The sequence below is a fragment of the Tenrec ecaudatus genome, chromosome 15, assembly GCF_050624435.1.
Source record: "Tenrec ecaudatus isolate mTenEca1 chromosome 15, mTenEca1.hap1, whole genome shotgun sequence".
NCBI lineage: Eukaryota > Metazoa > Chordata > Mammalia > Afrosoricida > Tenrecidae > Tenrec > Tenrec ecaudatus.
In genome coordinates, this window is record NC_134544.1 from 98,392,958 (window position 1) to 98,404,752 (window position 11,795).

Sequence of the window (11,795 nt, forward strand, 5' to 3'; positions counted from 1 at the left end):
TGCAGCAAGAGATACATGATGTTCTCTGAACTTGAGGCTCTTGAGAGTGAAGGGATGGCCTTTAGCCTGTTAATCAGCTTGCAGCTCGATGACCTCAATTGGTGGGGCCGGGGACATGAAGAAGCTCAGTGGACACCTGACCAAGTCTATGTAGGGTTTTACTCTCTTGGGGGGAGGAAATTACAAATGATCTCCAAGGGGTCCTAAAGGGCTTCTTTGGTCCCTTTGGGTCTTTGCAAATGTATTCCACGGTTTATGAATGGTTTTGGGGGGGTTTCAGATTTTGTATGTACTCTATGTATAAATGATCTATGATGTATAAATTATAAACGTATTATACATTAATCGTTTACATAGAATCACTTATATAATATATAAATATACATAGATATCTACTCCTTCAGGTGCCTTTTTTAGGGTATCATTGTGTTGCTGTTGTTTCTTACTGATTTCAGTGTGTTTATTATTTTCCTGGTTGTGGGGCATTAAAGGTGGTTTTAAATACGTTTCGTGTTTTCTTTAATTTTTTTTAAGCGTATAAGGTATGATTGGTGCTTTTCAGAGGGTTTTAGTGAGTCTTCCGGGCCTTCGGGGTGTTTTACAAGTCTCTTAGGTACTCCTGATAGAGCTCCTCGCTGATGGGGAATTGCAGTGGTGGCTCCCATTGCAGGCCTGCTTCCTGCTGATTCACCAATGGCTGGGCATTCTGCTGAATTTCCAGGTCGTCGAGGAGTTGGTCCAAGAAGTTGGTGCCTTGTGGAGAGGCTTGGGCAAGCAGTGGAGAGTTTTCCTGCAGCAGTGTGGCCTGCTGGTTGTGCAGGTGTGTCTCCCCAGTCAGCTGCCGCTGGGCACTCACGCTCAGGGCCAGGCCAGGCCCCCATCCCACTGGGGCTGGTGTGTGTGCAGGAGCCGGGCTCTGCCAGAACAGGTTTGGATGCTCCCACAACGAAGTGTCTTTCCACTGCGCGGCGTCCGAAAGAATGTCGTGTTGTTTGGGACCTTGGTTTCCGCAGCTGGAAAGGTCCAAGTAGTGTGTCCTTGTCTCCGGAGGCCTTGCCGCCTGGGTGAACTCCTGTGGCATTTGCCCCTGATGGGGCACCGGGCCCACAGAGGCTTGGCCTCCCATGACGCAAGCTAACGGATTGCTGTCTCCATCACCTCGGCCGCCGCCCCCGAAGCCCAGGGAGGGCGGTCTCTGGGCATCTAGGGGTGTGCTTTGCTCCAGTGGCTGCAGAAGCGGACATGGGAAGACCGGGCTGGAGCTGCATCGCTGGAGCCCGCGGTGATCCAGCCGCACCCTGGTGTGCGGTGGGTGTCGGGCCCTTCTGTTCTGGAACCACGTGTCAATCCGCGCTTCCGGAAGGCCTGTGTGGCGTGCCAGCTCTTGCCTGTCTTTCACGCCAGGGAATGGCTGCTTCTGGAATGCTTGCACCAGGTGGGCTCTTTGATCTTTGCTGATGACAGTCCTCTTGCGTCTGTCTGCCTTCGGCGCTTTGGCTGCAGAAGTGGTGCGAGGCGGCACGGAGCTCAGTCGGCTCCTCCTGAGCTGTCGACTTCTGCGATTTTTGAACCACAGGAAGATTCTGTCCTCGGCCACGTCGAAGGCTCTGGCAAGTTCTTCTCTGGCCGTGAAGCCTGGATACGGGTCTCGAGCAAATGAGGCTTCTAAGATGTCAGATTGAGAAGCGGTCCAGACAGTCCTCTTTCTTCGGTCTTGGGTACGCTGAGAACGGGCAGGAGGGCCTTTCGACGCCATGCTGCGGATGGAGGAGCAGTTCTGGGGGAGAAGAGAGGGCTGTGGGCTCCGACAGGCCAGCGGAACTTGAGCTCTTCGGAGGAGAGTGCCAGCCGCCGCTCTTACATAGCTTTCCCTTCGAGCACCTGATTCGATATACAAGATGTGATTGGCGACAGGAATGAGCACAGCCAATAGGGATGAGGCACGTGTTTGCAACTGTCTGGCGAGCGCCATAGAGCATTCACCTCCACCTCCTTCTGCATAGTTCTGGTTTCTGGTTTCATTTCTCAAAGATATCCCTTTTATTAAAAAATGTATCCCTTTTATTTTTAAATTAAAACTGTTTATGTTTCGAAGTAATATTTAAAAACCCGGGGGACTGCGCCTTTCCGAAGCGCACAACGTGACCGTGTGGGTGTGCGTGCCTGTGTGTGGCGCTGTGTGTGTGCTTGCGCGCACATACGTGCCCGAAAAGGATAGTTGCATCATGCACCGGCAGGGCCTGACCCAGGGACACACTGGCTGAGGTGGTTTACCAAAACACAGCCAAAACCTATGTTCGGATGGACGTGCTGATACTACAAACTGAGAAGCAACAGCGGAATGAGACAACAAGTCCAGCTAGTCAGCAGGACACCCAGGCTGACGAAAGTTCCCAAGGACCCTCCCCAAGTGAGAAATGATTGGAATTGCTCACGAGATGTCAGTTGCCCACGGGCCCTACACTTGCTTGCAAGACGCCCTGATCTTCATTGCAAGGAGCTGAAGCCCCCGTGGTGGTTGGAGTCCACTGAAGGAATGCTACCTATTGTGAGGCAACTTGACGTCCACTGATGCAAAGCTACCTATTTTGAGGCAACTCGTGTCTTGGTTCAGAAAGACCATTGGGAGTTTGATTTATGGGAACTTAGTGGAAAAGAAAACAATAAATGAAAGCCCAGAGGAACAATTTAAGAAGGAACAGAAAGGACAGCCAAAGTCTGTCAAGTCATTTTGGTGTTTGGTAATGAAATGCATGAATGCTTTATTGATTTCATAGTTCGAACAATATGCCCTAGTGTGATAAAGTGTGCTCACTTATGGTTAGAAGGTTTGTGTTTTTCACACTTGTGTTTGGGACGGTTTTCCTTTCAAGATGTGCTAATTTTTAACCAGGAATTCTGATGTGCATCTGATGGAGAGTAAAGAAATGTGATTATGTAACTTGTCATGGTCTTGAGAATTTCCTGATGTATGACCTCAAGCCTTAAGATTTAAGCAAAGGAAAAGCATCTATAATTTGAAGCTTTGCATGAATAAAATTGGAAGTGTCACCCGCAACCTTTGAGTCGTGTGGTTTCTGTCTCTCACTCGCCGACGCTGTGACCCACCTTGAGGCATCCGTGGACATTGCTGCAGCTGGACTGCGGCATCAGTCCCATTCTGAGTGTCCTCCAACCCGAGGGGTCCATCTTCCCTCACTGTTTCCCACAATGTTTGCTCCAATGCACGAGGCTCTCAGTATTACACCATAATGTGGTCTAAGCTGAAGCAGATCAGGGCCCTGCACGTGCTTCCCTGAACGTTTCAAGTCAGCAGCAGAAGGTGACATACCTTAACCACAAAATCTAAAAACTCTTCTAATCTTTAGTAGGTTCCTTTTGCTCCTCTCGCTCTTAACATATTTTGAAGCATATTTACATACATACATTTACTAGAAGCGTGTCCCATTATTTGTTACTCCCAACGTTTCACCACTTGCCCTTAATTTTCACTGTAAACTTTCACGGCCTGTCTGTCACGGGGTCCTCAGTTTTCAAAGCTCCCATGTTGGGCGCCAAAAGTGCGGGTGATTAGTCCAGCTTATCCCCCATCAAGCTGCGTCTGAAATGAGGCGTGCGGGTGAAAGAAAAAAAGATAGAGCCATATACAAAGCATGGGATTGGGAGGACAACAGTCTGATGGACTAAAATATGTTCAGAGCTTGGTTTTTACACTCTTCTTACAAGGGAATGGTTACAAAACAAACATCAGAGAACTTGCTTTAAAAAACATGCCTAACCTCTAATCTATGCAAATGTTACTTAGCGAGTCACGCTTTCTAAACATTTGTATAATAAGAGCACTATATTCAAGGATAAGCGCAAGGACATGCAAGGTTCAAAAGGATCTTAAGAGGTCGTAAATAACTGAGTTATCTCACACTGCTTTTAGCTGCCAGGTCAGAAAGGAATTAGGTATCTCACAATGCTTTTAGTTACAAGGTAAACAGAGGCACAGGGGACTAGTCGCACACCAAGAAACACCTGGGCCAGCTTATGGCCTACTACAACCACATCCCCTCCATGCCCTCACTCTCACAAACACGTTGACCAATTATGAACTAAACAGTAGCTAGGAACACCTCAGCCTGAGGACTGCAAACATTGGGAATTCCCCCAAAACATTCTCACTTGGAGGTACTGGGTGTGTTAAGGATTGATCCTCCTTCCCTGCTGGTGGTTTGATGCCCAATAAGCTGAGTGTATTCTGCTGTGCTCTCGCGACCCACTGACTCCTCTGTGTTGCCCATTCACCCGCTGGCTTTCACTAAAAGCTCATTGGATTTATTGTGTTGTGGCTCATTGGACTGTCTTTGAAATCAACTGGGTAAACTCTTCCCAAGGATCTGTCCATCTGTCCATCTGCCTCTCTGCCTGTGTTTCGGCCTGTCTGTTGAAGATTCTCAGTCACTAGCTAGGCCACTCAAATGGGAATCAATTAATTGGTGGAGTTGAGAACAAAGGGACAGAATTTCCAGGAACCTGATCATGATTGGCTGTGATGGTTTCCCCTCCAACAATCACAGTTTTCAGTGGGACCAGAGTAGCAGGCAGGGGTCAGATCACCGTGATTGGAACACATAGAGAGTTGGGGCACATATGCCAAAGAGCTTACAATGTGGCACCAAAAATCTGACTGACCCAAACAGTCAGCAGATAACCCAGGCACACCGTCTTTGTGTGTGCGTGCGTGTGTGTGTGTGTGTGTGTGTGTGTGTGTGTGTGAGTGATAGCTCTTGCTTGAGGAGTGATATCAATTTCCATTGAGGACAGGCACACCACCCAGCCATGCCACTGTGGATTATACCACATGAGTTCTCCGTGTCCTGCCTAACACCGACCCCCCACAAGCCATCTCTTGCGTCCCGCACAAACACTCAAATTCTTACACACATTTTTGGGTTTGTTTGTTTGTTGGGGATGGGGAAAAAGATCAGGTGTTTTGCTTGTTTGTACTTTTTAAAAACCGTTTAAATTTGCATTTTAGCCACATGTCATACCATCAATACCGCCATGCTATTGTCATCCTTAAATTTGAGAACATTTTTTCTTCCCTTTAACTGTGATTGATGATGAAGGTGATGGTGATTATGATGATTATTTTCCAATCGTGGCAATACTTGACTAGACACAGCAGAACATTCTGCAATCAAAACGTTCTCTTCTGTGTTTCTTTGACAAACTTTTGAGACGGAAGAGCCGATCTGCTAACTCCCTATTCCCTAAATACAGTTTTAAAAGAACTCAAGAGTCAGATGTGTGTCTATTTTTACAGACAGAAGAAATCACCATTCTCAGGGAATCTCCTTTCAGATGGATTTCCTGGAATCCAAGAGAGATAATTCCTTCAGGACCAGTGAGGATACCAGAAGGGTAGAGGAAGGGTGAGGTGGAAAACGGGAACCAATTTAAAAATATCTACATATAATCTCCTTTCTGGGGAGATGGAGAAGAAAAAGAGTGTGAAAGGAGACATTGGACAGTGTAAGTTATAACAAAATACTAATAAGTTTTAAATATCAAGGGTTCATGAGGTAGGGGGGGCTGGGAGGAAGGGGGAAAGTGAGGATCTGATTGATAGGGCTCAAGCAGAAAGCAAATGTTTTGAGAATGATAATGGCAACACATATACATATGTGCTTGATACAATGGATGGATGAGTTGATGGATGGATGGATGGATGGATGGAAGAATAGATGCATGGATGGAATTTGATAAGAGTTGTGTGAGCCTCCAATAAAAGGATTTAAAAAAGAGATGGCTTTCCTTTGGACGTGTACATGCTCTTATCCGTAGGCATCTTCCAAGTCTCCTGTCATTTTTCTGTTCACTTCCCTGGGCTCAAGGGACTTTTGTGTGAGGCGTGACTTCCTGGGACCTTGCCTGCCCTGCCACCTTGCTGAAGTTTATCAGCATTTGTTTTTCATTCCCTTTTCTTTATTGAAACCCACATCCAAATTGTTTGTGATTGTGTTATGTTGTTAAGCTCCCTGGCGGTAACTCGAGGACGCATCAGGGTAAATGTTAACTGTCAGAAGAAGTAATCCGGATCCACACTCAGGATTACTTAACTGCTCCCTGGTCCAGCAGTTTTCTCTTCGTGCACTGTTGCTGTACGGAAGCAGAATTGGGTGGGACATCCAAAACACACACACACACACACACACACACACACACACACAGACATTGATGAGGGTAACATTTGAGGATTACATTATTTCAAATCAAATCACCACTGGCCTGAACTAGATCAGTCTCCAGGGCTCTTCCTTGCCTTTTACTGTCATTTGGCAAAGTTTCCGCTGGAAACTTTTGGCCCATGGCATCAAAAAAGCCTCACTTTAGCACAAATGATGTTTTAAACCAGATAAATGTGCACCACAACCCCTGCTGCGTGCACAACCACCACCCCCTACACACACCCCAACCTGTTTTGAAATAAACATTGGCTTGAAACACTTCATTCTGAGGACTACACACAGTGGGAATTTCCCCAGTATGTTCCCACGTTGAGAAACTGCTTGTGTCAAGGATTTATGATCATTTCCTGCTAGCCGTTTGATGCCTAATAAGCTGAGCGTGTTCTGCTGTGCTCTTATGACCCACTGACTCTTCCAGTTCACCCATTCACCCAATGGCTTTCACTAAAATCTCACTTGATTGATTGCGGTGTGGCTCTTTGGACTGTCTGTGAAACCAACCACGTACAACTCTTCCGAAGGAGGTGTCTGTCTGCCTGCATGTTGGAGAATTCTCACTCACTAGCTAGGCCAGTCAAATGGAAATCAATGGATCGGCAGAGAGACAGCAAAGTCAGAGAATTGCCACCAAACTGATCCTGACTGGAGGAGGCAGGTTTCCACTCAAGAGATGACAGTTGCGGATGAGATCAGAGAAGCGGGCCCCGGTCTGACCAATGTGAGTGGAACACCAAGAGAGATGGGATCCATGCACAGAAGAGCTTCCAAGGTAGCTCCAGAAAACTCTGTCTGTCCCAAGCAGTCTAGAGATAATGCATGACTCCTCTGTGTGTGTGTATGTATGTGTGTGTGTGTGTGTGTGTGTGTGTGTGTGTGTGAGAGAGAGAGAGACTGCCATCTATCTAGACAAAGCATTAGACCTTTGCCAATCTACCCCCTTATCGAGTCGTCAGAGCCAAATCCACTGAAAACTGCATGTTGGTTTTCCACCGTCCACACATTGCTCAGAATGGAAGTTCAAATGGAATCCATTCATTCACACGGAGACTCAAGCATAGATCTGGGGTTTTCACAGTCACCAGAGTGTGTGAAGCACAACCTTCAAGACCGTGTGTGTGATCCAACTGTCAGTGTTCATCCGTTAAGTAGTCTGGGAGGCTGGGGCTCACCTGGAGGGGAATTTCACTTTCCTGGATTGGAGGTGTATCCCAGTCACAGTCTACGAAGTCAATGTCGCTCCCCACCGTGTCCCAACAAACAACACCACACCACCACCACGCACCATAAAAAAGCCAGGCTTAAGGCACTTCACAGCACAAGGTTGCTACGCTACTACATGAACTCCCAGGGCAACTGCTTGATGGCTACATGCCTGAGTGTGGTCAGCTATCAAAAGCATTCAGACCAATTTCCTGCCCCACCCTAAGTAGGCTCCACACCCTTTCAATCAGGCACATAGATTAAGCCCTGTACAAGAATTCAAAGACAACTAAGGTCAAGCCAGCTCAGAGACCAAGCTTAGGTTGTCATCTGGACTCTAGGGGTGGGCTTTCCTGTCACACGTGTGCAGCAAGAGATACATGATGTTCTCTGAACTTGAGGCTCTTGAGAGTGAAGGGATGGCCTTTAGCCTGTTAATCAGCTTGCAGCTCGATGACCTCAATTGGTGGGGCCGGGGACATGAAGAAGCTCAGTGGACACCTGACCAAGTCTATGTAGGGTTTTACTCTCTTGGGGGGAGGAAATTACAAATGATCTCCAAGGGGTCCTAAAGGGCTTCTTTGGTCCCTTTGGGTCTTTGCAAATGTATTCCACGGTTTATGAATGGTTTTGGGGGGGTTTCAGATTTTGTATGTACTCTATGTATAAATGATCTATGATGTATAAATTATAAACGTATTATACATTAATCGTTTACATAGAATCACTTATATAATATATAAATATACATAGATATCTACTCCTTCAGGTGCCTTTTTTAGGGTATCATTGTGTTGCTGTTGTTTCTTACTGATTTCAGTGTGTTTATTATTTTCCTGGTTGTGGGGCATTAAAGGTGGTTTTAAATACGTTTCGTGTTTTCTTTAATTTTTTTTAAGCGTATAAGGTATGATTGGTGCTTTTCAGAGGGTTTTAGTGAGTCTTCCGGGCCTTCGGGGCGTTTTACAAGTCTCTTAGGTACTCCTGATAGAGCTCCTCGCTGATGGGGAATTGCAGTGGTGGCTCCCATTGCAGGCCTGCTTCCTGCTGATTCACCAATGGCTGGGCATTCTGCTGAATTTCCAGGTCGTCGAGGAGTTGGTCCAAGAAGCTGGTGCCTTGTGGAGAGGCTTGGGCAAGCAGTGGAGAGTTTTCCTGCAGCAGTGTGGCCTGCTGGTTGTGCAGGTGTGTCTCCCCAGTCAGCTGCCGCTGGGCACTCACGCTCAGGGCCAGGCCAGGCCCCCATCCCACTGGGGCTGGTGTGTGTGCAGGAGCCGGGCTCTGCCAGAACAGGTTTGGATGCTCCCACAACGAAGTGTCTTTCCACTGCGCGGTGTCCGAAAGAATGTCGTGTTGTTTGGGACCTTGGTTTCCGCAGCTGGAAAGGTCCAAGTAGTGTGTCCTTGTCTCCGGAGGCCTTGCCGCCTGGGTGAACTCCTGTGGCATTTGCCCCTGATGGGGCACCGGGCCCACAGAGGCTTGGCCTCCCATGACGCAAGCTAACGGATTGCTGTCTCCATCACCTCGGCCGCCGCCCCCGAAGCCCAGGGAGGGCGGTCTCTGGGCATCTAGGGATGTGCTTTGCTCCAGTGGCTGCAGAAGCGGACATGGGAAGACCGGGCTGGAGCTGCATCGCTGGAGCCCGCGGTGATCCAGCCGCACCCTGGTGTGCGGTGGGTGTCGGGCCCTTCTGTTCTGGAACCACGTGTCAATCCGCGCTTCCGGAAGGCCTGTGTGGCGTGCCAGCTCTTGCCTGTCTTTCACGCCAGGGAATGGCTGCTTCTGGAATGCTTGCACCAGGTGGGCTCTTTGATCTTTGCTGATGACAGTCCTCTTGCGTCTGTCTGCCTTCGGCGCTTTGGCTGCAGAAGTGGTGCGAGGCGGCACGGAGCTCAGTCGGCTCCTCCTGAGCTGTCGACTTCTGCGATTTTTGAACCACAGGAAGATTCTGTCCTCGGCCACGTCGAAGGCTCTGGCAAGTTCTTCTCTGGCCGTGAAGCCTGGATACGGGTCTCGAGCAAATGAGGCTTCTAAGATGTCAGATTGAGAAGCGGTCCAGACAGTCCTCTTTCTTCGGTCTTGGGTACGCTGAGTACGGGCAGGAGGGCCTTTCGACGCCATGCTGCGGATGGAGGAGCAGTTCTGGGGGAGAAGAGAGGGCTGTGGGCTCCGACAGGCCAGCGGAACTTGAGCTCTTCGGAGGAGAGTGCCAGCCGCCGCTCTTACATAGCTTTCCCTTCGAGCACCTGATTCGATATACAAGATGTGATTGGCGACAGGAATGAGCACAGCCAATAGGGATGAGGCACGTGTTTGCAACTGTCTGGCGAGCGCCACAGAGCATTCACCTCCTCCTCCTTCTGCATAGTTCTGGTTTCTGGTTTCATTTCTCAAAGATATCCCTTTTATTAAAAAATGTATCCCTTTTATTTTTAAATTAAAACTGTTTATGTTTCGAAGTAATATTTAAAAACCCGGGGGACTGCGCCTTTCCGAAGCGCACAACGTGACCCTGTGAGTGTGCGTGCCTGTGTGTGGCGCTGTGTGTGTGCTTGCGCGCACATACGTGCCCGAAAAGGATAGTTGCATCATGCACCGGCAGGGCCTGACCCAGGGACACACTGGCTGAGGTGGTTTACCAAAACACAGCCAAAACCTATGTTCGGATGGACGTGCTGATACTACAAACTGAGAAGCAACAGCGGAATGAGACGACAAGTCCAGCTAGTCAGCAGGACACCCAGGCTGACGAAAGTTCCCAAGGACCCTCCCCAAGTGAGAAATGATTGGAATTGCTCACGAGATGTCAGTTGCCCACGGGCCCTACACTTGCTTGCAAGACGCCCTGATCTTCATTGCAAGGAGCTGAAGCCCCCGTGGTGGTTGGAGTCCACTGAAGGAATGCTACCTATTGTGAGGCAACTTGACGTCCACTGATGCAAAGCTACCTATTTTGAGGCAACTCGTGTCTTGGTTCAGAAAGACCATTGGGAGTTTGATTTATGGGAACTTAGTGGAAAAGAAAACAATAAATGAAAGCCCAGAGGAACAATTTAAGAAGGAACAGAAAGGACAGCCAAAGTCTGTCAAGTGATTTTGGTGTTTGGTAATGAAATGCATGAATGCTTTATTGATTTCATAGTTCGAACAATATGCCCTAGTGTGATAAAGTGTGCTCACTTATGGTTAGAAGGTTTGTGTTTTTCACACTTGTGTTTGGGACGGTTTTCCTTTCAAGATGTGCTAATTTTTAACCAGGAATTCTGATGTGCATCTGATGGAGAGTAAAGAAATGTGATTATGTAACTTGTCATGGTCTTGAGAATTTCCTGATGTATGACCTCAAGCCGTAAGATTTAAGCAAAGGAAAAGCATCTATAATTTGAAGCTTTGCATGAATAAAATTGGAAGTGTCACCCGCAACCTTTGAGTCATGTGGTTTCTGTCTCTCACTCGCCGACGCCGTGACCCACCTTGAGGCATCCGTGGACATTGCTGCAGCTGGACTGCGGCACCAGTCCCATTCTGAGTGTCCTCCAACCCGAGGGGTCCATCTTCCCTCACTGTTTCCCACAATGTTTGCTCCAATGCACGAGGCTCTCAGTATTACACCATAATGTGGTCTAAGCTGAAGCAGATCAGGGCCCTGCACGTGCTTCCCTGAACGTTTCAAGTCAGCAGCAGAAGGTGACATACCTTAACCACAAAATCTAAAAACTCTTCTAATCTTTAGTAGGTTCCTTTTGCTCCTCTCGCTCTTAACATATTTTGAAGCATATTTACATACATACATTTACTAGAAGTGTGTCCCATTATTTGTTACTCCCAACGTTTCACCACTTGCCCTTAATTTTCACTGTAAACTTTCACGGCCTGTCTGTCACGGGGTCCTCAGTTTCCAAAGCTCCCATGTTGGGCGCCAAAAGTGCGGGTGATTAGTCCAGCTTATCCCCCATCAAGCTGCGTCTGAAATGAGGCGTGCGGGTGAAAGAAAAAAAGATAGAGCCATATACAAAGCATGGGATTGGGAGGACAACAGTCTGATGGACTAAAATATGTTCAGAGCTTGGTTTTTACACTCTTCTTACAAGGGAATGGTTACAAAACAAACATCAGAGAACTTGCTTTAAAAAACATGCCTAACCTCTAATCTATGCAAATGTTACTTAGCGAGTCACGCTTTCTAAACATTTGTATAATAAGAGCACTATATTCAAGGATAAGCGCAAGGACATGCAAGGTTCAAAAGGATCTTAAGAGGTCGTAAATAACTGAGTTATCTCACACTGCTTTTAGCTGCCAGGTCAGAAAGGAATTAGGTATCTCACAATGCTTTTAGTTACAAGGTAAACAGAG